Raw genomic sequence first — 20524 nt, 5'->3', positions numbered from 1 at the left:
GTCGTCTGGCTACTGTGGGCCAGGCATCGTGGTTATATACACTCTGGTGGGTTGTAAACGGTGGGTCGTGATTGGTTGTTAACGGTGGGTTATGATTGGTTGCTTTTGGACCAATCATGAGGTGCCGGATATGCAAATTTGAGGGATTCTAGTGGTCAATCAGAGCAAGGTTTCGAAGGTCAGGTTTTTGGAAGGGAACCAATCATGGTAACTGTTTGCTCTCTGAGAAACCTCGGCAGACTCGCTGGTGTGCAGCTTCCCACAGGTACCAGGACCAGCAGTTGGTGTAATGGCTTTGTCACTGGACTCCCATGTAGCTGACCGCAGTTCGAGTCCCAGACCTGGTGGCTTAAACTCGCACTGGGCATGTGTACGTATGTGCCCAAGATCCCAAGAGGAGAATGGAGGAGAAGGGATTGTGGTATGGCCATCCCCCTGAGGGGTGATTTTTTGCTCTCTGTCTCTCTGTCTCTCTCTGTCTTTCTGGTGAGCTCACATGCCCTATAGCAAAAACCTCTCCCCCCCAAAAAAATCATAGGTACCAATTAAATTGTAGAAATCCTTCCATTTTAGATAGTAAAAAATGAGGTTTAAAAGATAAACAAAAGGGGACCAACAAATAGTGTGGTGGTTAAGGTGTTGGAGTCCCACATAGGTATCTGCAGTTTGAGTCCTGAACTTGGTGGCTTTCTCTCTCTCTCTGTCTCTCTGGTGAGTACACATGCCCTATAGCAAAACTTAAAAGACAATGAAAAAAAAATAAATGAAAGGATTATTTCAGAGAACATTAAGACTTTGTACAGAAGATTCTAGAGTATAAGTTTTGCAAAACATTCAACTAATTCATCATCATAATTATTATTATTTAATTGCTAGAGGACACATGGGAAGACACACAGAGAGACAGGGAGAGAGAGAGAGAGAAAGGAATAAAGCAACCCCTGATAGGGTGTAGTATTAGTATGCTATAATCTCTTCTCCCCCATTTCTCCATCTTGTCAGGATTTTGAGTATGCATGTGCCCAGCATGTTCTTTGAGACCCCAAACAGGGACTCCAACCATGGCCAGGATTGTAGGATCCACCTCCTTTAACCACTAGGCTATGGGACTGAACAATAGTTAATTCCTTTTTCAGAAAATTTTCTCAGTTCCAGTAGAATGACACATATTGAAGATATGGTCATTGCCATAGAGGGTCAACTATCTGGTCAACACAAAAATGAGTCTACTTGGAATAATTGCATTCTAAAAATCTCTGACCAGTAGTAGGGCCAGGCTTCCACAGAATCATTGTCAACAACTGTCACTTTTGCTCCAGAATTTTTATATCTAAACAAAAATATCCTCTGGAGTGGAGTGCCATATGTGCTTATGATTCAAAATAACTTAATATTTTAAATAGGGCCAACCCATAGCCTTGCAGTTAAGGAAGCTGGATTCTACATGACTGACCACAGGGTTTAAGTCCTGGACACGGTGGTTTAAAAAACACAGGGTACAAGTGTGTATGCACACAAAATTCCAAAAGGAGGGAGAATGGAGAAAAAGGGCATGACCATTCCCCATTGGGAGAGAGGTCTTTTCTTCCTCTCCTCCTTCCTCTCTGGCTAATACACGCTCTGGCAATTTTTTAAAAAAAATTAAAATAAAAATTAATATTTACCAATTTGTTCATTCTAGAAATGCTGATTGAATTTTTATTTTTCTAAGACTGGGTATTACTTTAATTTTCTGAGTTGCATCTTGCTATTCCTACTTGAAATCTTCATAGAAACCTCAAACTTGGGATGTACAAAATAAACTCTTAGTTACCCCTCTGTAAGACATTTTATGCCCCATGTTTATCTATATGTGGGAACAAAAGTAATTTTAAGTAAATTAAATTGTGTCATTCCTTAATTCAAAGTCCACAATGACTAGCTCACAATAAAACTGAAAAATCTTCATTGTGGCCTGCAAAGTGCCACATGATTAGGTCCCTCTACTTGACCAAACTTCTCCCAAACACACGTCCATTTACTCTGGCTATTCCTTTGAGCCTCCTCAAGTTGCAGACCCTCATAATTCAGTATGAAACTCTAGACACTCTTCTCATAGCTCTCTGGTTTAATTTTTATCTTCCTTGAGATGATTGTTACCTTAACAGAGAGACTTCCCTAAATACCATATGTAAATTAGTACCCCACCATCACTCTGCTTCATTTTACTTCCATGCTTTTTAAACACTTACGTGATATATGCTATATATTTTGTATTTTATGGTTTAATTTTTTTGTATTACATTTAAACACAAATATCTTTACAGTGTATAACATTTCTTTCTTTTTTTTTTTTTGGAGAGATTTTCACTGTAGGGCGCGTGCGCACGCCAGACAGACAGAGAGAGACATAGAGACAGAAAGCGAGAAATCACCCCCCAGGGGGGATGGTCACGCCACAATCCCTTCTCCTCCATTCTCCTCTGGGGATCTTGGGCACGCACGCACACGCGCCCGGCGTGAGTTTTAAGCCACCGGGTCCGGGACGCGAACCACGGTTGACTACGTGGGAGTCCAGCGACATAGCCATTACGCTAACTGCTGGTTCCCTATAACATTTCTTCATAGTAATCTTCTGCACGATTACTATGCATATCAGTCAAGACAAAAACATTCTTATCCACATCAGCAGCAGCAAATAGCTTTTCATTTTTCTGCTAATTAAGTGTACTTTTATTTTCTTTTTTTTCCCTCTGTTACCCTCCCTCCCTCCATTACCCATCCCCATATTATCCTAGTCTTACTATCTCTAGTATCTACCATTGCCCTTCCTGCTACTATACCTTCCACTCTTTCAGTTACTGCTATAGAGGACAGATCATTGGTATATATTGAGTGGGGACAAACAAAGTCTGTCTTTCATAGTCTGACTCACTTCACTTAGCAAGTGTCCACTTTGTACTGTCCACTTTGTATCAAATGTCAGGGTTCCATTGTTTTTTATGGCTGAGTAGTATTCCATAGAGTACATACACCACATTTTTTCAATCCAGTCATCTGTATTTGGACATTTGGGTTTATTCCATGTCCTAGCGATTATAAATAATGCTGCAATAAACATGTATGTGCAAGTCTTTTTTCCAACTAAGCATTTTTCTATCCTTTGGGTGAAGAGCTAAAAGTGGAGTTACTGGGTCATATGGTAGTACTGTTTGTAGGGATTTTTCCTTTTTTCCCCCTTTTTATGATTAGTTATTTAATTAGGTTCTTGGCAAGAAATTTAGAACACCAATTTTTGAGGATAAACTCCATTTCTGAGAGCAAATATGGCTTGTAGATAGCCCTGGCGTTGAGGAACAGCTTTGATTTTTGGTAAAATTTGAGAGTTCACAGCTTTCTAACCTTGTGCTGCTCTGTAATTCATATTTCTCCTTCTCTGTGTCAATCTCACCTTCTTGGTGTCTGGACTTCTGCAACTTCTTTTCTTGAAGTAAGCATTGTAAAGGTGTTTTGAGATTTTTACTTTGTTCATAAAAATTTTTGTGGAGGTGGCGATGACAAATTTCTTGTGCATTCTATGCAGTGGAACTCGATTGAAGATCAGGTCCAGTCACAAGTAGAAAGCTATTGCTCAGCAGCTTGTCTTTGCCTCTGTGGGATCCAGTGAGGATGATCAGAATGGTCCTAGAAGTTATGCTAGCTTGTGGCTTTCTCACATGCTGACTGAAGGTTTTGTTTTTTTGTTTTTTGTTTTGTTTTATTTCCCCGTGGCTCACCAGCTATAGAGGCACATCTTCGGTAGGATAATACCTAGGCATTTTGCAAAGTTTAATCACTTGGGTACCACCGTTCTTGCCCCCACCAACTGGTTTTGTGACAGTGGCAAGTACCTTCCTCTTTTTCTTTTCAATACTGAATTTAGTAGCCAAGTATTTCCTTTTGCACATGGCCTTGCTGGAATACATGGCAGTTTGGGAGTATCTGCCAATGCCCTGGACTAGGAGTGGATTTCAGCTGCAATGAGGCTTCCCCTTCTTGGGCTTTGTAGCCTGGGGGTGGGGATTTTCACCCTTTTTAACCTTGCCACTGGCATCAGCCTTCTTGGCTTCAGGTTTCTTATCCTTAGTATCCTGCTTCACAGCTTTTCCACCTGCTGTAATGTATAGTGGGAAAGAGCTATTTGCAGGTTTCTAAGGAATCTCCATATCATTTTCCGAAGTGATTGTACTAGTTTACACTCCCACCAACAGTGTACGAGAGTTCTCTTTTCACCATAGCCTCACCAGCACTTACCATTATTTATTTTCTTAATTTTAGCCATTCTGCCTGGGGTTAAGTGGTATCTCATTGTGGTTTTGATTTGCATTTCCCTTATGTTAAGGGGCCATTCACGTGTCTTTTTCAGAGAATTGTCTGTTTAGCTCATTTCCCCATCTTTTAATTGGGTTGATGAATTTTTTTTGTGGATAAGCTGCTCGAGTCCCCTCTTTATTCTGGTTATCAGTCCCTTATCAGAGGTATAATTTGAAAATATATTCTCCCACTCTGATAGTTGTCTTCTCATTCTATTTATTGGTTTTCTTTTTTTTTTTTTTTTTTTTTGGCTGTGCAGAAGATTCTCAATCTAATATTGTCCCATTTGTTTATTTTTGGGACTATTTCCTGTGCTTTGAAGGTCTTCTTTAAGAAGTCTTTGCCTACTCCAAGGTCTCCAAAAGTTTTTGGTGTGTTTTCTACCAGTATTTTTTTCTCACATTTTATTGAGTCACAAAATTTCTTAAATGATCTAACTACTTTCAATAGCAAGTTCAGCTGGTATATACACATCTGTGAATACATGTCTGACTTTAGGCATGAAACTGAGTAGAACGAATATACTATAAGGTAGCACTTAGCTGATGCTATATAGCTTACTGCAGTCATTAAATAGGTATTTTTAATGTGGTTTTTAATTTCAAGAAAAGTGGGTTGAGCTTTAATAAATCAAAGAAATGCTGAGAAACTTTGCTTAAAACATAAAGCCAGGTTAGGATTCTGTTCAAATAGTAGGTATATGAACCTATCAGCAATTCAAGGCAAGATAAAAATCCTTAAAACCGGAAAACAAAGCCTAGAAGAAAATCAGCAATGTTTTAGTCAAAAGTCATAAAATACTGTTTCACCAGTTCAGTCTCATGTCCTTAACCTATCTTCTGTTGTGGTTCAATCTTCCTGATTACATTCTAGGATATAATATTCAACTCTAGACTTGTCCCTACAATTAAGTTGGCCATTTTCTTAGTTTTTGAACTCTTCTTTCTGTGTGTCTGTATTCAACTCTCTGGGTATAGCACTCCCTTGAGAATTCTTAGAGATCTGGTTTGGTGTTGGTAAATTCTTTCAGGTTTTGCTTATCTTAGAATGTTCTTGTCAATTCTTTCAGGTTTTGTTTATCTTAGAATGTTCTTGTCTTTTCTTCCCATATGAAGTTTAATCTTGCCGGGTACAGTATTCTTGATTGAAATTGCTTTTCCCTTAACACTTTGAATATATTTTCCCATTCTTTCCTCACTCACATTGTTTCTGATGAGGGGTCCACTGTTAGCTTGATCAGATATCCTTTGTAGATAACTTGACATTTCTCTCTTGCCAATCTTAATATCTTGTCTTCATCTGTGGTTTTGGTCAATCTGGCTATAATGTGTCTTGGAGAAGATCTTCTGGAGTTGATTCTATTTGGGGTCCTTTGTATGTCTTGGGACTGGATCTTTGAGTGTCTCTCTAGGTTTGGAAAGTTTTCTTGCAGGATTTCATGGAATAGATTATCAATGCCCTTCACCTCTTGGGATACAAATTATCTGGGTGTTTGGACATTTGCTGATATCTAGAATTTCTCATATGTTATTCTCATTTTGGAGAGGCATTTCCTCACTCATTTGTGGTGGATTTTTCTAGGCCAGGGATTCTATCTTCTATATCTGAGATTCAATTTTCTGTATGATCTAGTCTGCTTTTAATACTTTTAAGGGAGGTTTTGACTTCCTGTATTATAGCCTTCATCTCTAACAGGTCCATTTGATTCTTTTTTATAGTGTGTATTTCCTCTTTTAGATTTTGCAAGAATTTCCCCACCTCCTGGAACTCATCAGCTCCTTTCTCCTGCCTCTTCTGCAGTTCATTGTCTCTTTTCTCTCCCATCTCTGTTAGCTTTGTTACTATGAATATTCTAAATTCTTTATCTGACATCTCTATGTGTTTCATTGTACTGTCTGAGAATAAAAAGGAGTTATTCTTTTCCCTTGGAGGAGAGGTATTTTCTTGTTTTCCCCTTATTTCTTGTGACCCTGCAGTTATTTATAGTCATTTGATGGATGGTGCATCTCTTCCTAATTTTTGAAGTTCAATCTGAACGTTCAGAGGTGTGCAGGAGGAGGTGATCTGCAATCTCTTGTTTGTTCCATTTTCACTCTTTGTGTATCAAATTCAGTGGGAATGGAGAACTATTCTGACCCTAATCATATTCAGATGTTTGGATCTTGTTCACTTGGGCCTGTCTAGTTACTTAGTGTGTGGAGACCAGAACACTGTGGAGTAGATGATGAGTGAAATCTTGAGTCAGAGGTAGGAGAAACATGCAGAGTATTGCACCTGCTCGGAGTCTCTGCAGGGCATCCTGGGTGCTCCTGGCGTGGGGCTCCAGAGCTTCTGGGTTCTGTCCCTCAGCCACCTCTCCAGACCCTGTCTATGGCTGCCTCCACCAGTATTTTTATAGTTTGAGATTTTATGTTTAGTCTCTCAATACATTTTGAGTTAATTTTTGTTAATGGTGAGAGATAAGGATCTAGTTTCTTTCTTCTGCAGGTGGATATCCAGTTCTCCCAGCACTATTTGCTGAAGAGATTTTTTACCCCCACTGAAATGTCTTATGCCCATTGTGAAGGAGCAGTTGGCTGTATGTTTTGGGATTTATTTGAGGGTTCTCATTTCTGTTCCATTGGTCTACCTGTCTGTTTTTGTGCCAATACCATGCTGTTTTAGTTAGCATGGCTTTGTAATACATTCGAGGTTGGGATGTGAGATGCCTCCTACTTTATTCCCTTGCACAGTATTGTTTTGGAAATATGGGGCCTTTTTTGCTTCCAGACAAATTTTATGATTGCTTTTTCTATTTCTGTGAGAAATATCTCTGGTGGTTTGATTGGGATTGCATTGAATGTGTAGATTAATTTGGGTGGGTTTGTCATCTTGTTTATATTAATTCTTCAAATACAGGAATATGGGATACTTTTCCACATTTTTTGTATCATTTTAAATTTATTTTTCTAGTGTTTCATTGTTTTCCTTATAGAGATCTTTGATGTCTTTGGTAAGGTTTATTCCTAGATATCTTATTTGTTTTATGGTTATTGTAAATGGGATTTCTTTCTTCAATTCTCTCTTTGTCTATTGTTGGTGTATAAAAAAGCTATAGATTTTTGTATGCTGATTTTGTATCCTGCCACCTTACTAAATTTGTTTATCACTTCCAGGAATTTTTTTTTGTGGATTCTTTTGGATTTTCCATGTATAACATCGCATCATCTACAAATAGAGATAATTTAATCTTTTATCTTCCTATTTGGTTGCCTTTCACTTGACTTTCTTGTCTAATTACATTGGCTAGAACTTCCAGCATTATGTTAAAAAGGAGTGGAGAACATGGGCAGCCTTACTTTCTTCCAGGTTTTAGTGGAAAGGCTTTCAGCTTTTTCCTCATTCAGTATGATGTTAGTTATGACTTTTTCAAAGATGGCTTTTATTATGTTAACAAATGTCCCTTCTGTGCCAATTTTGCTGAGAGTCTTAACAATGAAGTGATGTTGTATTTTATCAAACACTTTTTTTTGCATCAATTAATATGGTCATATGGTTTCTATCTTTCCTTTTGTTAATGTGATGTATCACATTTATTGTTTTGTGTATATCAAGCCATCCTTGCATCCCTGGAATAAAGTCTACTTGGTCATGGTGTATAATATTTTTAATTTGTTGATTATGATTTGCTAGTATCTTGTTGAGAATATTTGCATCTGTATTCATCAGTTATATTGGCCTGAAGTTTTATTTTTCTGTCATGTCCTTGTCTAGTTTCGTAATTAAGATAATGGAGGCTTCATAGAATGAATTCAGGAGGGTTCCTTCCTTTTGAATTTTTAGAAATAATTTGAAAAGAATTGGTATTAGTTCTTCTTTACAAGTTTTGAAGACTTCAGAAGTAAAGCCATCGGGACATGCACTTCTCCCTGTTGGGAAACTACCTATTACTGATTCAATTTCATTGCTTGTTATGGGTTTATTCAGACTTTCTATTTCTTCCTAGCTCAGTCTTGGTAAGTTATACATGTTCAGAAATTTGTCCAACTTATCTACATTTTCTTGTTTGTTGGCATATAGTTGCTCATAGTACTTTCTGATGATATTTTGTATTTCTGAAATATCCGTTCTAATAAATTTCCTTACATATTTAACTTATCTGGTTTTTTTCTCTGTTCTTCTTGATTAATCTAGCGAATGGTGTGCCGATTTTGTTTATCTTCTCAAAGAACCAACTTTTGATTTCATTTATTTTTTGTATAGTTCTTTCATTCTCTATTTCACTTATTTCTGCTTGAATCTTGACTATTTCTTTTCTCTTGGAATTTTTTAGATATTTTATTTTTTTTGGTAATTGTTTTTCCAGTGCTCTGAGTTGTGTCATTAAGTTGTTTATTTGCCACCTTTCTGCTTTTTTCTTGTGGGCACTAGTTGCTATGAACTTACCTCTTGTAACTGCTTTTGCTGTGTCTTACAGGTTATAAATACTTGTTTGTTAATTGTCATTGGTGTCTATGAACATTTTGATTTCAGTTTTAATTTCTTCTATAGTTGTAAGGTCATTTAAGAGTAGGTTGTTTAGTTGCCATGTGTTTGTGAATTTTTGAGGACTTTCTGTAGTTGATTTCAAGTTTGATTCCATCATGGTCAGAAAAGATGCTAGGTATCATTTCTATACCTTTGAATTTGTAAAGGATTGTTTTGTGCCCTATCCTGTGGTCAATATTTAAAAATGTTCAATATGGGGGTGAGAAAAATGTATATTTTATTCTATAGCTGTCTGTCAAGTCCATTTCATGTATGATATCATTTAGATCTTGTATCTCTTTGTTTATTTTTTGTTTAGATGATCTGTCCAGAGGAGTAAGTGTTGTGTTGAGAACTCCTACAATTGGAATTACATCAGGTTAATGAATTTCTGCACAGCAGAATTAATGTGGATCAACAACCCTCAGAATAGGAGAGAATTTTTGTTAATTGTGCCTCAGATAAGGGACTGATAACCAGAATACAGAGGGAACGCAAGCAGCTTACCCAGAAGAAAATGATTAACCCAATTAAAAGATGGGAAAATGAGCTGAATAAACAACTCTCTAGGAAGACATACAAATAGCCAAAAAGCATATGAAGAAATGTTCAACATCCCTCATTATAAGGGAGATGCAGATCAAAACCACAATGAGATACCACCTAACCCCAGTCAGAATAGTAAAGATTAAAAAAACAAATAATGGTAAGTGCTGGAGAGGGTGTAGTGAAAGGGGGACACTCCTACATTGTTGGTGAGAATGTAAATGGGTCCAGCCACTGTGGAGAATGATATGGAAGGTCCTCAAAGACTTTCAAATAGAACTACCATATGATACAGCAATTCCACTCCTGGATATCTACCCAAAGGACAGGAGAGCACTCAGTCGGAAAAGTGCTTGCACAACCATTTTCATTGCAGCCTTATTCATGATTGCTAAGACATGGAACCAACCCAAATGTCCACAAACAGATGAATGGATTGAAAAGTTATGGCACATATACTCCATGGAATACTATTCAACCATAAAAATCAACAAGGCCCTGGAATTTGATAGAAAGTAGACAAATATGGAAGTTTTGTTGCTGAGTGAAGCAAGTCAGAAAGAGAGACATTGTATGTCTCCACTTAACATATACCGACTGTCCACACTCTATGGTAGAGACTGAAAAACTGCAGAACATAAAAGCATTAAAAATTGTAATGGACACTAGAGACAAAGTAGAAAGAGAGTGTGGAAAAGCCCAGACTCATCCTAAAAGCCCATCCAGACTGGGCTTAAGACTCCCAGTGGCAAGCAGGTGGGGAGGGCAAGCCCAGACTGCTGGGACCATGGGTGATGGAGTCCAAAAATTCCCAAGTGGTTCCCAGGCCCTGAGCAAGGGCTCACCCAAACGGCCTGCCCAGACTGGGCTCAAGGCTCCCAGCAGGTGAGAGGGGAGAGCCCAGGTTGCTGGAATCATGAGAGATGGAGTCCAAAATTTCCAAAATGGCTCTCCATATTTCAAATACAAATCTGCAATAAATATTCTCTAAATTACTAATAAATAAGTCATTAGAATAAATAAGTCATTAGGACTTATTTGTGTTGACAATATTTGTTTCTATTATGAATTATACTAATTTATGGATTACCATATGTACCTGAGTTTCTAACTTCTACAGCTTACAGTAGCATTTCCCAAACAGATATATTGCAGAATACTATTTGGGAATATATTGAAAAGTGTACCACGATTCAGACAAGAAGTCATTTTAAAGCCAAGGTGTGTCCTGTGCCTATTTGTGTTGACAATATTTGTTTCTATTATGAATTATACTAATTTATGGATTACCATATGTACCTGAGTTTCTAACTTCTACAGCTTACAGTAGCATTTCCCAAACAGATATATTGCAGAATACTATTTGGGAATATATTGAAAAGTGTACCACGATTCAGACAAGAAGTCATTTTAAAGCCAAGGTGTGTCCTGTGCCGTTCAGGGAAATCATGCCCTAAACCCATCTCCTAGACTCCCAAAATATTCAGACAAGGTAGGATGACCTCTGTCTCCGGCTGTCTGTCTCTCTGTCTGTCTTTTTTCACTCTTTCTCCCTTTAAATTTTTTAATTTTTTAAAAAATTTTTCAAGCACCTCTCCTTAGCTTTGACCTTTTCTTTTACTTGTTAATTTCAGAAGTCATTTTAAAGCTGAGATGTGTTCACGCCGTGCGGTTTTCATTTTCTATCTTTTTTGGTAGTATTTTCTAGTGGTTTTCTTTTTGCTTTTTGCTTATATTTTTAAATCATTTTTATTTATTTATTTATTTATTTATTTTGAGAGGTTTTTCGCTATAGGGCGCATGTGCTCGCCAGACAGACAGAGACAGACATAGAGACAGAAAGCGAGAAATCACCCCCAGGGGGGATGGTCACGCCGCAATCCCTTCTCCTCCATTCTCCTCGCGGGATCTTGGGCAAGCACGCACACGCGCCCAGCGTGAGTTTTAAGCCACCGGGTCTGGGGCGTGAACTGCGGTCGACTACATGGGAGTCCAGTGGCATAGCCATTACGCTAACTGCTGGTTCCCTGTATTTTTAAATCTTTCTCACTCTAAGCTTCACTCTCCACACATTTAATGTCTAGATAGGCCTCAGTGCACAGTAGCCAAGCATCTGAATCCTTATAGAGTCATTGAAATTCTCAATGCTTATTGACCCTCCTGCTTTTTTTGTTTTTTGATCCTCCTGCTTTAACAAAGAAATTTCTTTCTATGAATCTGAACTCCTAATCTTACTGTTGATATCACATTGCTAAGCACTGTGGAGGAGAGATTTTGTCACAGAATGACCAGAAACAACCACAGAGGCACAAGAAACATGAGAAACCAAGAAAATATCTCTCCCTTAATGGAAAGGAATAATACCTCATCATCTCCAGACGTTGCTTCATGTCTATCTTCCGGACTCCAGCCTTGTAGCCACTCCATGGATGCTGTGCATCAGGCACTGGAGCCACCTCCACCATGAGAGTGTCACAAACAGGGCCTGGGAACAAGAGAGATTTCCTTGGTCCTGACTTTCCTCAGAGAAAAACAAGAGATGAGGAGAATCCCAGCATCCTTCACCACCGAAGACTCAATAGTCCTTCTTGTGACTGCAGACAACCACAGTGGTGTTGGGGACTCATAAAGTCCTCACTGGTGTTGAATTTAGCTGGTAACTGCAGAGACTATGCCACTGTGTTCTCATCATAGCAGGAATCACAACACCCTACCCAGCCAGCACCTTCACATTCACCAGTAGATGAAAGTCTTTCCCCACCAAAACTGGCCTGTAAGGTCTCCAAGGGGCAACTGCTCCATCAGCTGCCCCATGTTGCACAGCAACAAAACAAAACAGAACACAAGAAAGAAAGAAAAACAAAACAAAACAAGGAAATATGTTACCACCAGAGGAACAAAATTTCCCAATAACTGACCTAAAAAATAAAAATCTACAATTTACTTGACAAAGAATTCAAAATAATTGCTTTAAGAAAGTGAAGTAAGCTATTAGAAAACACTGATAAGCAACACTTGAAAAGATATTACACACTCACAGTTGCAGCATTATCCAAAATGTTCAGTATATAAAAATATACTGTCTGTTGACAGATGAATAGGAAAGGAAATTTTATTATGTAAATATCATGGGATATTAGTAAGCAAGCCTTAAAGCCTTAAGCCTTAAAGATGGAAATCCTGTCATTTGCAGCAATAAGATGAATCTAAAGTAAATGATGCCAAGCAAAATAGTTGAGACACACCAAGGTAAATAGTGCACAATCTCATTTATATGTTAAATTTGAAATCAAATCAAACTCATTGACATAGAGACCGTGGTTACAAGGGGTTGGGAGACGGGGGAGATAAGATGTTAGTTAAAGGGTACAAAATTGCAGTCATAAGATGAATACATTCTGGAGACTTAGCATTCTTCATGGTGGCTATAAAGTACTTCATGGTAGCTATAATGTGCTAGCTATAATGTGCTTTATTCTTGAAATTCTCTAAGAGAGGGACCAGCAGGTATTGTAGTGGTTAGTGTTCCCACATGGCCGACCACAGTTTCAGTCCCAGACCTGGCTGCTTGCTTTCTCACTTTCTCTCTTTCTTTCTGTCTCTCTCTGTCAGGTCAAACTAAAAAATAATAATAATAAATAAATAAAATTAAATTAAATTAAATAATTCTTAAAAAAACAAATTATCTAAGAGTAGATCTTAAGAATATGGATATGTTAATTAGCTTGATTGTGGAAATCATTTCACAATATGTAAATATATTAAAACACCACATTGTACATGTTAAATATGTACTGTATTTATTTGTCAATTATTCCTCAATAAAGCTGGAAGGAAACAAATGAAAGAAAAAGAGTTGACTAAAACAGTATTCTGAAACTAATTTGATTTTAATTTTTTTGTTGTTGTTGCTATGAGATATGTGTGCTTGCTAGACAAAGAGAGGAGAGAGAGAGAAAGTGAGAATCCCCCCAACCCCCAGGGGAAATGACCACACCTCAATCCTGTCTCCTCCATTGTTCTCTTGGAATTTTGAAGACACAGGCATGTGAACCCAGTGTGATTTTCAAGTCACTGGGTTTGAGACTCAAACTGTGAAGTTGGCCTTGTATGATCAAGCGCCTTCACCACCACCCCACCAGCTGGCTCTGAAACTGATTTTAGCTGTGAGCAATTTTTTTGTTGAAATATGTGGTAACTGCATCTTAGAGAGAAGTCTTCAACAAAGCGCCAGTTGCCTGAGATTTGGTCACATGGCCTAGTTTAGGTCATCAGTTTCCCCAGCAAAGAGCACTTGCAGATGAGTTCAGCTGAGCTCAATCTTGAGCTACAGTAATGCTTACAGTGGTTTGAGAAGCAGCCTACTCCCAGCTTGATCAGAAAACCCACAGAATTAAGAAATTTTAGTCATTATTTAAAGTTATGGGGAAAAAAGGACTCATTTCTATTGCAGATTTATAGACAAAAATCTACTTTACATTCTTGCTTACTTCTTTCCACCCACAAGTAAACTTTCTTAAAATGAAATGTACATTACATTCCAGATTGACCATATGGGGAAATAAAGGCTTATTCTACTTTTAGCCATCTTCTTCATGCTCAGAAAACAAGTGCCATTTACGAGTCTGCTTGCACGACTGTGTCTCTTTTAGAAAGAAAATGTATGTCTCAGACACATGCTGTCTACTAATCTTGACTTAAAGTTCTCCTCTTTTCCATAAAATAATAGCTATAAGTAATGGACTAATATGCCTTTCATAGGGATGTTTCTGAAAACTGTTTTCCTAGGGATGAAAGCTCAACCTCTCCAGTGAAGGTATTCAGGATTTTTGTATTCTTAAGTTTGTGGCTCATGCTGCGTCCACTCTCTTTAGAACAGAATAGCAGATGAACATCTGTGCAAGATACCAGTCATCACTGTGTTAACTGGTGGTGTGGTGATTAAGGTAGCTGGATCTCACATGGCCAACTGTGTGGTTCAAGTCCTGGACTTGGTGGCTTGAAGAATGTGTCAGGTACCTGTATGTGTGCCCAGAACCCTGAGAGAAAAATGGAGGAGAAAGGTTTACAGTGTGGCTTTCTTTCACCTTGGGAGTGCTTTCTCATTCTCTTTCTCTCTCTTCCTTTCTTTTGCCCTTTCTGTCTCTGGTGAGTACACACACCCTATAGCAAAATTTTACAAAAAATGATACTAATCATCACAAAAATTACTCAAAGTATGTTTCTGTCAAGCTAGAGACTGAAGAATGAAAGGAATCTGCTGGAGAAACTGAGCAAGTCATAAAAACTATGGCCTCATTTTTTCCCTCAGTAATACGCAGCTATGTTAGTAAACATTTCATAAGGCTATGAGTTTTCAATGAAAAATATATGGAAGAGAATTAGGTATTATAGAAAAGGTCATTAAACGCTTGGTTTTATACTTTGGTATCTGATGTCTACCCTCTTAAACTCCCATTTCTCGTGCCTCAGCCTCGCGAGGGGCTGGGATTATAGGTGCACACCGCTGCTGGCTCCTTGGTATCTATTAGCTCATGAGTAGAAACGGAGGCAAGAAGAGTACCATTTTAATAATTTTTGAAATATGACAAAATACATAACAAAAAAAGACTATAAACATCTTCACCTTGGTTTACTGCAAATTGGAACTTTATCAGCTGTCTTTATTCTGGCAGATTGTGAATTTTAGAAAAGATAGAGATAGGAGCTAAGACTCTTCCCTTTGGGATAAAAGGGAATTCACTAAAGACTTGCCTGGAGATCATGCCTGCAGTGCGGTTGTTACTGGCCCTAAGCTGAATGGCTGTGTGATACCAAGAACAAAGGTACTATATAGAATATAGGAACACCACCAAAGTCAGTTTTGACAATCTAAATTTTGTAAGAAAAAGACTACTGAAAAATGAAACTATTTCCAAATTCTCCAAAAAAAAAATATTATTTGATACTATACTCTTTCCACACATGAAAATAGTGAATGATAAAGTCAAAAGTTTTCTTTTTCTTTTTCTCCACCCTCCCCCCTTTTTTTTTGGCTGTAGAGCATGTGTGCTTGCCAGAGAAAGAGAGAAAGTGAGAAATCATACCCCAGGGAGGATGTTCATGCTCCCTTCACCAGTTTCCTCTCCAGATTTTGACCAAGCACGCACATACGCCTAGCTTGTTTTCAAGCCAACAGGTCTGGGACTCGGACCACACAGCCAGCCATGAGGGATCCAGTGCCTTAGCCTCCTGTCACTTGCTGGTCCTCAGTAGTTTTCTATAAACAATCTGAGCACTATTGATATGGATAAGTTAGTGGAAATGCTTTTAGGAAAAAGGAAGCAAGGAAAGAATTAGTGTTCTTATGCTAATGCAAATGCATTTGTTGGGGCCAGACAGTGGTGTAGCAGTAACTCATGTTCTCTGAGGCAGATCCACATGGGAAGGCTGTGAGTTCATAGCCAGGCATGCCCATGACAATGATGAGGGCTGGCTGAAGTTGGGGATAAATTACAGTGTGGAGAGCCTGTTGGTTGTGCGCATCTCTCTCTTCCTGTCTCTCCTCCTCATGAAAGAAAGAAGTGAATAAGTCTCTTTAAAAGTTGCATTTGTATCACAATTTTGACTTCTTCATAGCCTGTTAATATGAATGAGAAATACTGGTATGACTTTATTAAGTATTTATCTTTTAAAATGATTCTTTGAGCTGGCAAGTGGCATGGTGGTTAAGGGTGCTGGACTCCCACATGGCTGACCGTGATTCAAGTCCCAGACCTGGCAGCTTACTTTCTCACTTTCTCTCTTTCTGCCCCTGTCTGGTAAAATGAAAAATAAATTAATAAATAAAATAAATAAAATTAAACAACAACAAAAAAGAGATCATCTCAAAGTGATTCCTCAGCTGAGAAATGAGCATGCTTAGAATATAAATTGTGGTTTTGAAATACTAATTTCCCTCTAAGAGAAAGTTAGGTTTCTTAGAAAAATGACCAGTTTCCTAACTGGGGCCAGAAATGCACAAGACGATCCTGAACAAGATAGCAAGATTGTAAAGAAGCTATCAAGGGGCCTGCAGGTGGCATAGCAGTTAAGGCCCTGTACTTCCACATGGCCAACCATGGTCTGAGTCCCAGACCTGACAGCTTGCTTTCTCACTTTCCCTCTTTCTCTCTCTCTCACCCTGTCTCTCTCTGGTCAATTTTTTAAAAAAATAAAGTTAAATAAAATAATTCTTAAAAAAAAAAAAAAAAAACAACGAAGCTATCAACTACTTCTCGGGTCATATCAAAATCTAATTTGAAGTCTCCCTTTGGTTGATAGTGCCAGGTGAGTATCAACAGGAATAATTCTAATGGACTGATACATATATACATTAGTATATATAGCACTTTTATTTAAATTCATGAGTTCATAGTTAGGTCATAAAAATTGATTCACTCTCTTTGGGAGAGTTATCTTAGGGTGCAAGTTTATTATGTTGATAACTAGTAAGTTGGAAGAATCTGGCATATGTCCTGCCGTTCTTAGGGAAAGTGTTACTTGGAAATGAAACACTATGTGAGAACCAGTATCTCTTAATAAAGATATCTCAGTTTATAAGGGACAAATAAATTGTACGATTAAAATGCCACCATTTTGGAACTCACAATAATTAATGAGTCAAGGCATTGAACATTTATCCATCATGAAAAGAGATGACCAGACTTTAGATGTCATCTAATAGAAGAATATAACACTGCCTTACCGAATAGATTGAGCTTGAGTTTAACCAAGCCTTTGATTCCAGCTGTCGATTTTTTTTTTTTTTTGGAGAGGATTTTGCTATAGGGCACATGTGCTTGCCAGAAAGACAGAGAGAGACAGAGAGATAGAAAGCGAGAAATTACCCCCCAGGGGGAATGGCCATGCCACAATCCCTTTTCCTCCATTCTCCTCTGGGATCTTGGGCATGCACACACATGTGCCTGGCATGAGTTTAAGCCATTGGGTCCAGGACTTGAACTGCAGTCGGCTACATAGGAGTTCAGCGACAAAGTCATTACACTAACTGCTGGTCCCCCAGCTGTCGATTTTTAAGGAACACAGAGAACAGAGGAACACGTTGAAGTATACCAGGAGTATACCATTCGTAAATTCATGTGTTGTGTTGTATCTCTCTCCCTTTTCTAAAAGAATTATTGATTTAATCATATTTATCATTGTTTATTATCATTATTATTATTTAATTTGACCAGAGAGGGACAGAGAGAGAGAGAGGGAAAGTGAAAAAGCAAGCCGCCAGGTCTGGGACTCAAACCACAGTCAGCCATGGGGGAGTCCAGCTCCTTAACCACTGCACCACCTGCTGATTCCTCTCTCCTTTTTTTAAAGTGTTAAAGCAGACATTTATTAAAATCCACTCATATAGTGTTTTACAGGCAAAACCAAAAAAACTAGTCCTTAACATTCAAGCAATCAACTTCATTCTCAGAAGTGCCTTCTCCCAATAAGATACTTCTGGTTATAGTCCTAAATATGATGCACTTAATTACACTACCTTCATAAGAACAATCCCTTTGAGATCCCAGAACCTGATCAGAGAGTGAAGAAATATTAGCAGAGAACCTTCCCCAAAATGCAATTCCTTGTGCTAGAGAAGTAGTGCAAAGCACAGGTAAGGTGGCAGCTCTTTAGAGGAGCGTGCATACCCTCAGTGGGAGGGCCATAAGGAAAGCCGGAGGGCCCAGCTAGGATTCCCCTTGCTGCAGATTGTGGTCAGCTGGGGCTACGTGGTCTCCAGGCCTCTTTTTCTTCTTCACCTTCTGAGAAGCCATGGCCCCAGGAGTTTCATGCTCTGGAAGGGCTTTGGTAATTTTACTATGTGCTTTGCCCAAGGCCCCCGCTGTCATTTCAAACAGAATTTTGTCATTTCCATTTATGCTTCTTCCTCCATTTCTTCCTGATTGTTCATGCTTTTGAAAGTGTCCTCTGACATCTCTTTTATGATCCTGGGTTTTGTTATCTCTTTGGACAGTCTTGCAGGGTGGCCTGGATATTTGGGATCTTCACAAGATTCTGCATGAGGGACCAGCAGTTAGCGTAATGGCTATGTCGCTGGATTCCCATGTAGTCGACCGCGGTTCTAGTCCCGGACCTGGTGGCTTAAACTCATGCCGGGCGCGTGTGCGTGTATGCCCAAGATCCCAAGAGGAGAATGGAGAAGAAGGGATTGCGGCATGGCCATCCCCCCTGGGGGGTGATTTCTCGCTTTCTGTCTCTCTGTCTCTGTCTGTCTGTCTGGCGAGCGCATGCGCCCTATAGCAAAAACCTCCCTAAAAAAAATAAAAAAATAAAAAACAAGATTCTGCATGACCTTCATCATTTCTGTGCTCTTCTGCAGGGAGCCAGTCACTCTCAAGACAGCACGCTGGTTCTTCATGTGCCCACTGGATGCATAGAACTCGTCCACATCCTTTCTTGACCTCATCATCCCTCCTTTGGCCAGACCACACAGACATCTTTCTGACCCTTCTTCGCAGTATCTTTGACATATCTTTTCATTTCTTCTTCCTTTTGGATATCTCTTACTTACCTATTTACCTGTCAGTAACTCTCATTTCCTTTCTTATCTTCAATAACTACTAATTGACCAGCTCTTTGGGCAGGTTCTCCTGGATTTTTCCAAACAGCCCAATGGTGAACTGAACTCATCTTGTCCTCTTTGGCTTTCCCTTTCCTGCACCCAGGCAGGTCACTAGCAGCCACCTCGGCAGGCTGGCAGAGACGGTGTTGCCTTTCATGTGCTATTAGTAGCCATTGCTGGTAATTGCTTAGGTACTTTAGGTCATTAATAGTTGCAAAATGATGACATTTTAATTTTTCTGTTAGCTGTTGGTTTGGTTTGCTTTAGGTTGCTGTTGTTGTTGTTGTTGTTTTAAACATCCCTGGGGGAGAGAGGATGATTATGCTGCCATCCCTTCTCTGTTTCTATATCCTTTTGGGAGTCTGGATGTGCACACACACACACACACACCTGGCATGTTTCTCAAGCCAATGAATCCAGAACTCAAACTGCACTGTCTGTCATGTGGGATCCGGCCACCTTAACCAATGTGCCATGGGATGACCCAGCGTTTTATCTCATTATAGGCATAGCGGTTACCCTTGAGATTATATCCCTAACGTTTCACAGTATTTTCTATTAACAATGTATGCAAAGACAGAACTTTTACAGCCATGTAGACCTCTAAACCATGGCCATTTTATATGGCATAGGTGTTATATTTAATATATTTACATGGGTTACAAACCCCACAAGAAAAGGTTATAATTTTAGTTTTAAACAGTTACATATGTACTTTAAGTAAGTGGAAAAGCGTAAGAAGAAACACGCTGTCATTTGCATTTAACCAGAGACCTGCCATTTCTCATGTTCGTCATCTTCCCTGAGTCTGGGTTTCCTTCTGGTGTCATTTCCCTTACCCTGAAGAACTTCCTGTCCCATTTGTTATAGCACAAGTCTGATGTGAAAATCTGTTTGTTTGGAATTCATTATTAAAAAACATTTTTGCTAAATATAGAATTATAAGTTGACATTTATTGTATTCAGAATTTTAAAGGTGTTACCCAACTTTTAGAGGATTTTGCTATAGGGCACATGTGCTTGCCAGAAAGACAGAGAGAGACAGAGAGATAGAAAGCGAGAAATTACCCCCCAGGGGGAATGGCCATGCCACAATCCCTTTTCCTCCATTCTCCTCTGGGATCTTGGGCATGCACACACATGTGCCTGGCATGAGTTTAAGCCATTGGGTCCAGGACTTGAACTGCAGTCGGCTACATAGGAGTTCAGCGACAAAGTCATTACACTAACTGCTGGTCCCCCAGCTGTCGATTTTTAAGGAACACAGAGAACAGAGGAACACGTTGAAGTATACCAGGAGTATACCATTCGTAAATTCATGTGTTGTGTTGTATCTCTCTCCCTTTTCTAAAAGAATTATTGATTTAATCATATTTATCATTGTTTATTATCATTATTATTATTTAATTTGACCAGAGAGGGACAGAGAGAGAGAGAGGGAAAGTGAAAAAGCAAGCCGCCAGGTCTGGGACTCAAACCACAGTCAGCCATGGGGGAGTCCAGCTCCTTAACCACTGCACCACCTGCTGATTCCTC

The 20524-nt window shown here is 38.9% G+C and overlaps 1 pseudogene; it reads right to left on the bottom strand.

The window, feature by feature from the left end:
- Window positions 1–18092: 18092 nt before the first annotated feature.
- Window positions 18093–19849, bottom strand: LOC102490719 (charged multivesicular body protein 3 pseudogene; annotated as a pseudogene).
- Between the last annotated feature and the right edge of the window lie 675 nt (window positions 19850–20524).

Source organism: Tupaia chinensis, unplaced genomic scaffold, assembly GCF_000334495.1.
Source record: "Tupaia chinensis unplaced genomic scaffold, TupChi_1.0 Scaffold000183_1, whole genome shotgun sequence".
Classification (NCBI taxonomy): domain Eukaryota; kingdom Metazoa; phylum Chordata; class Mammalia; order Scandentia; family Tupaiidae; genus Tupaia; species Tupaia belangeri.
Note: the sequence above shows the minus strand (reverse complement) of the source record. Positions and strands in the feature narration are given on the sequence as shown.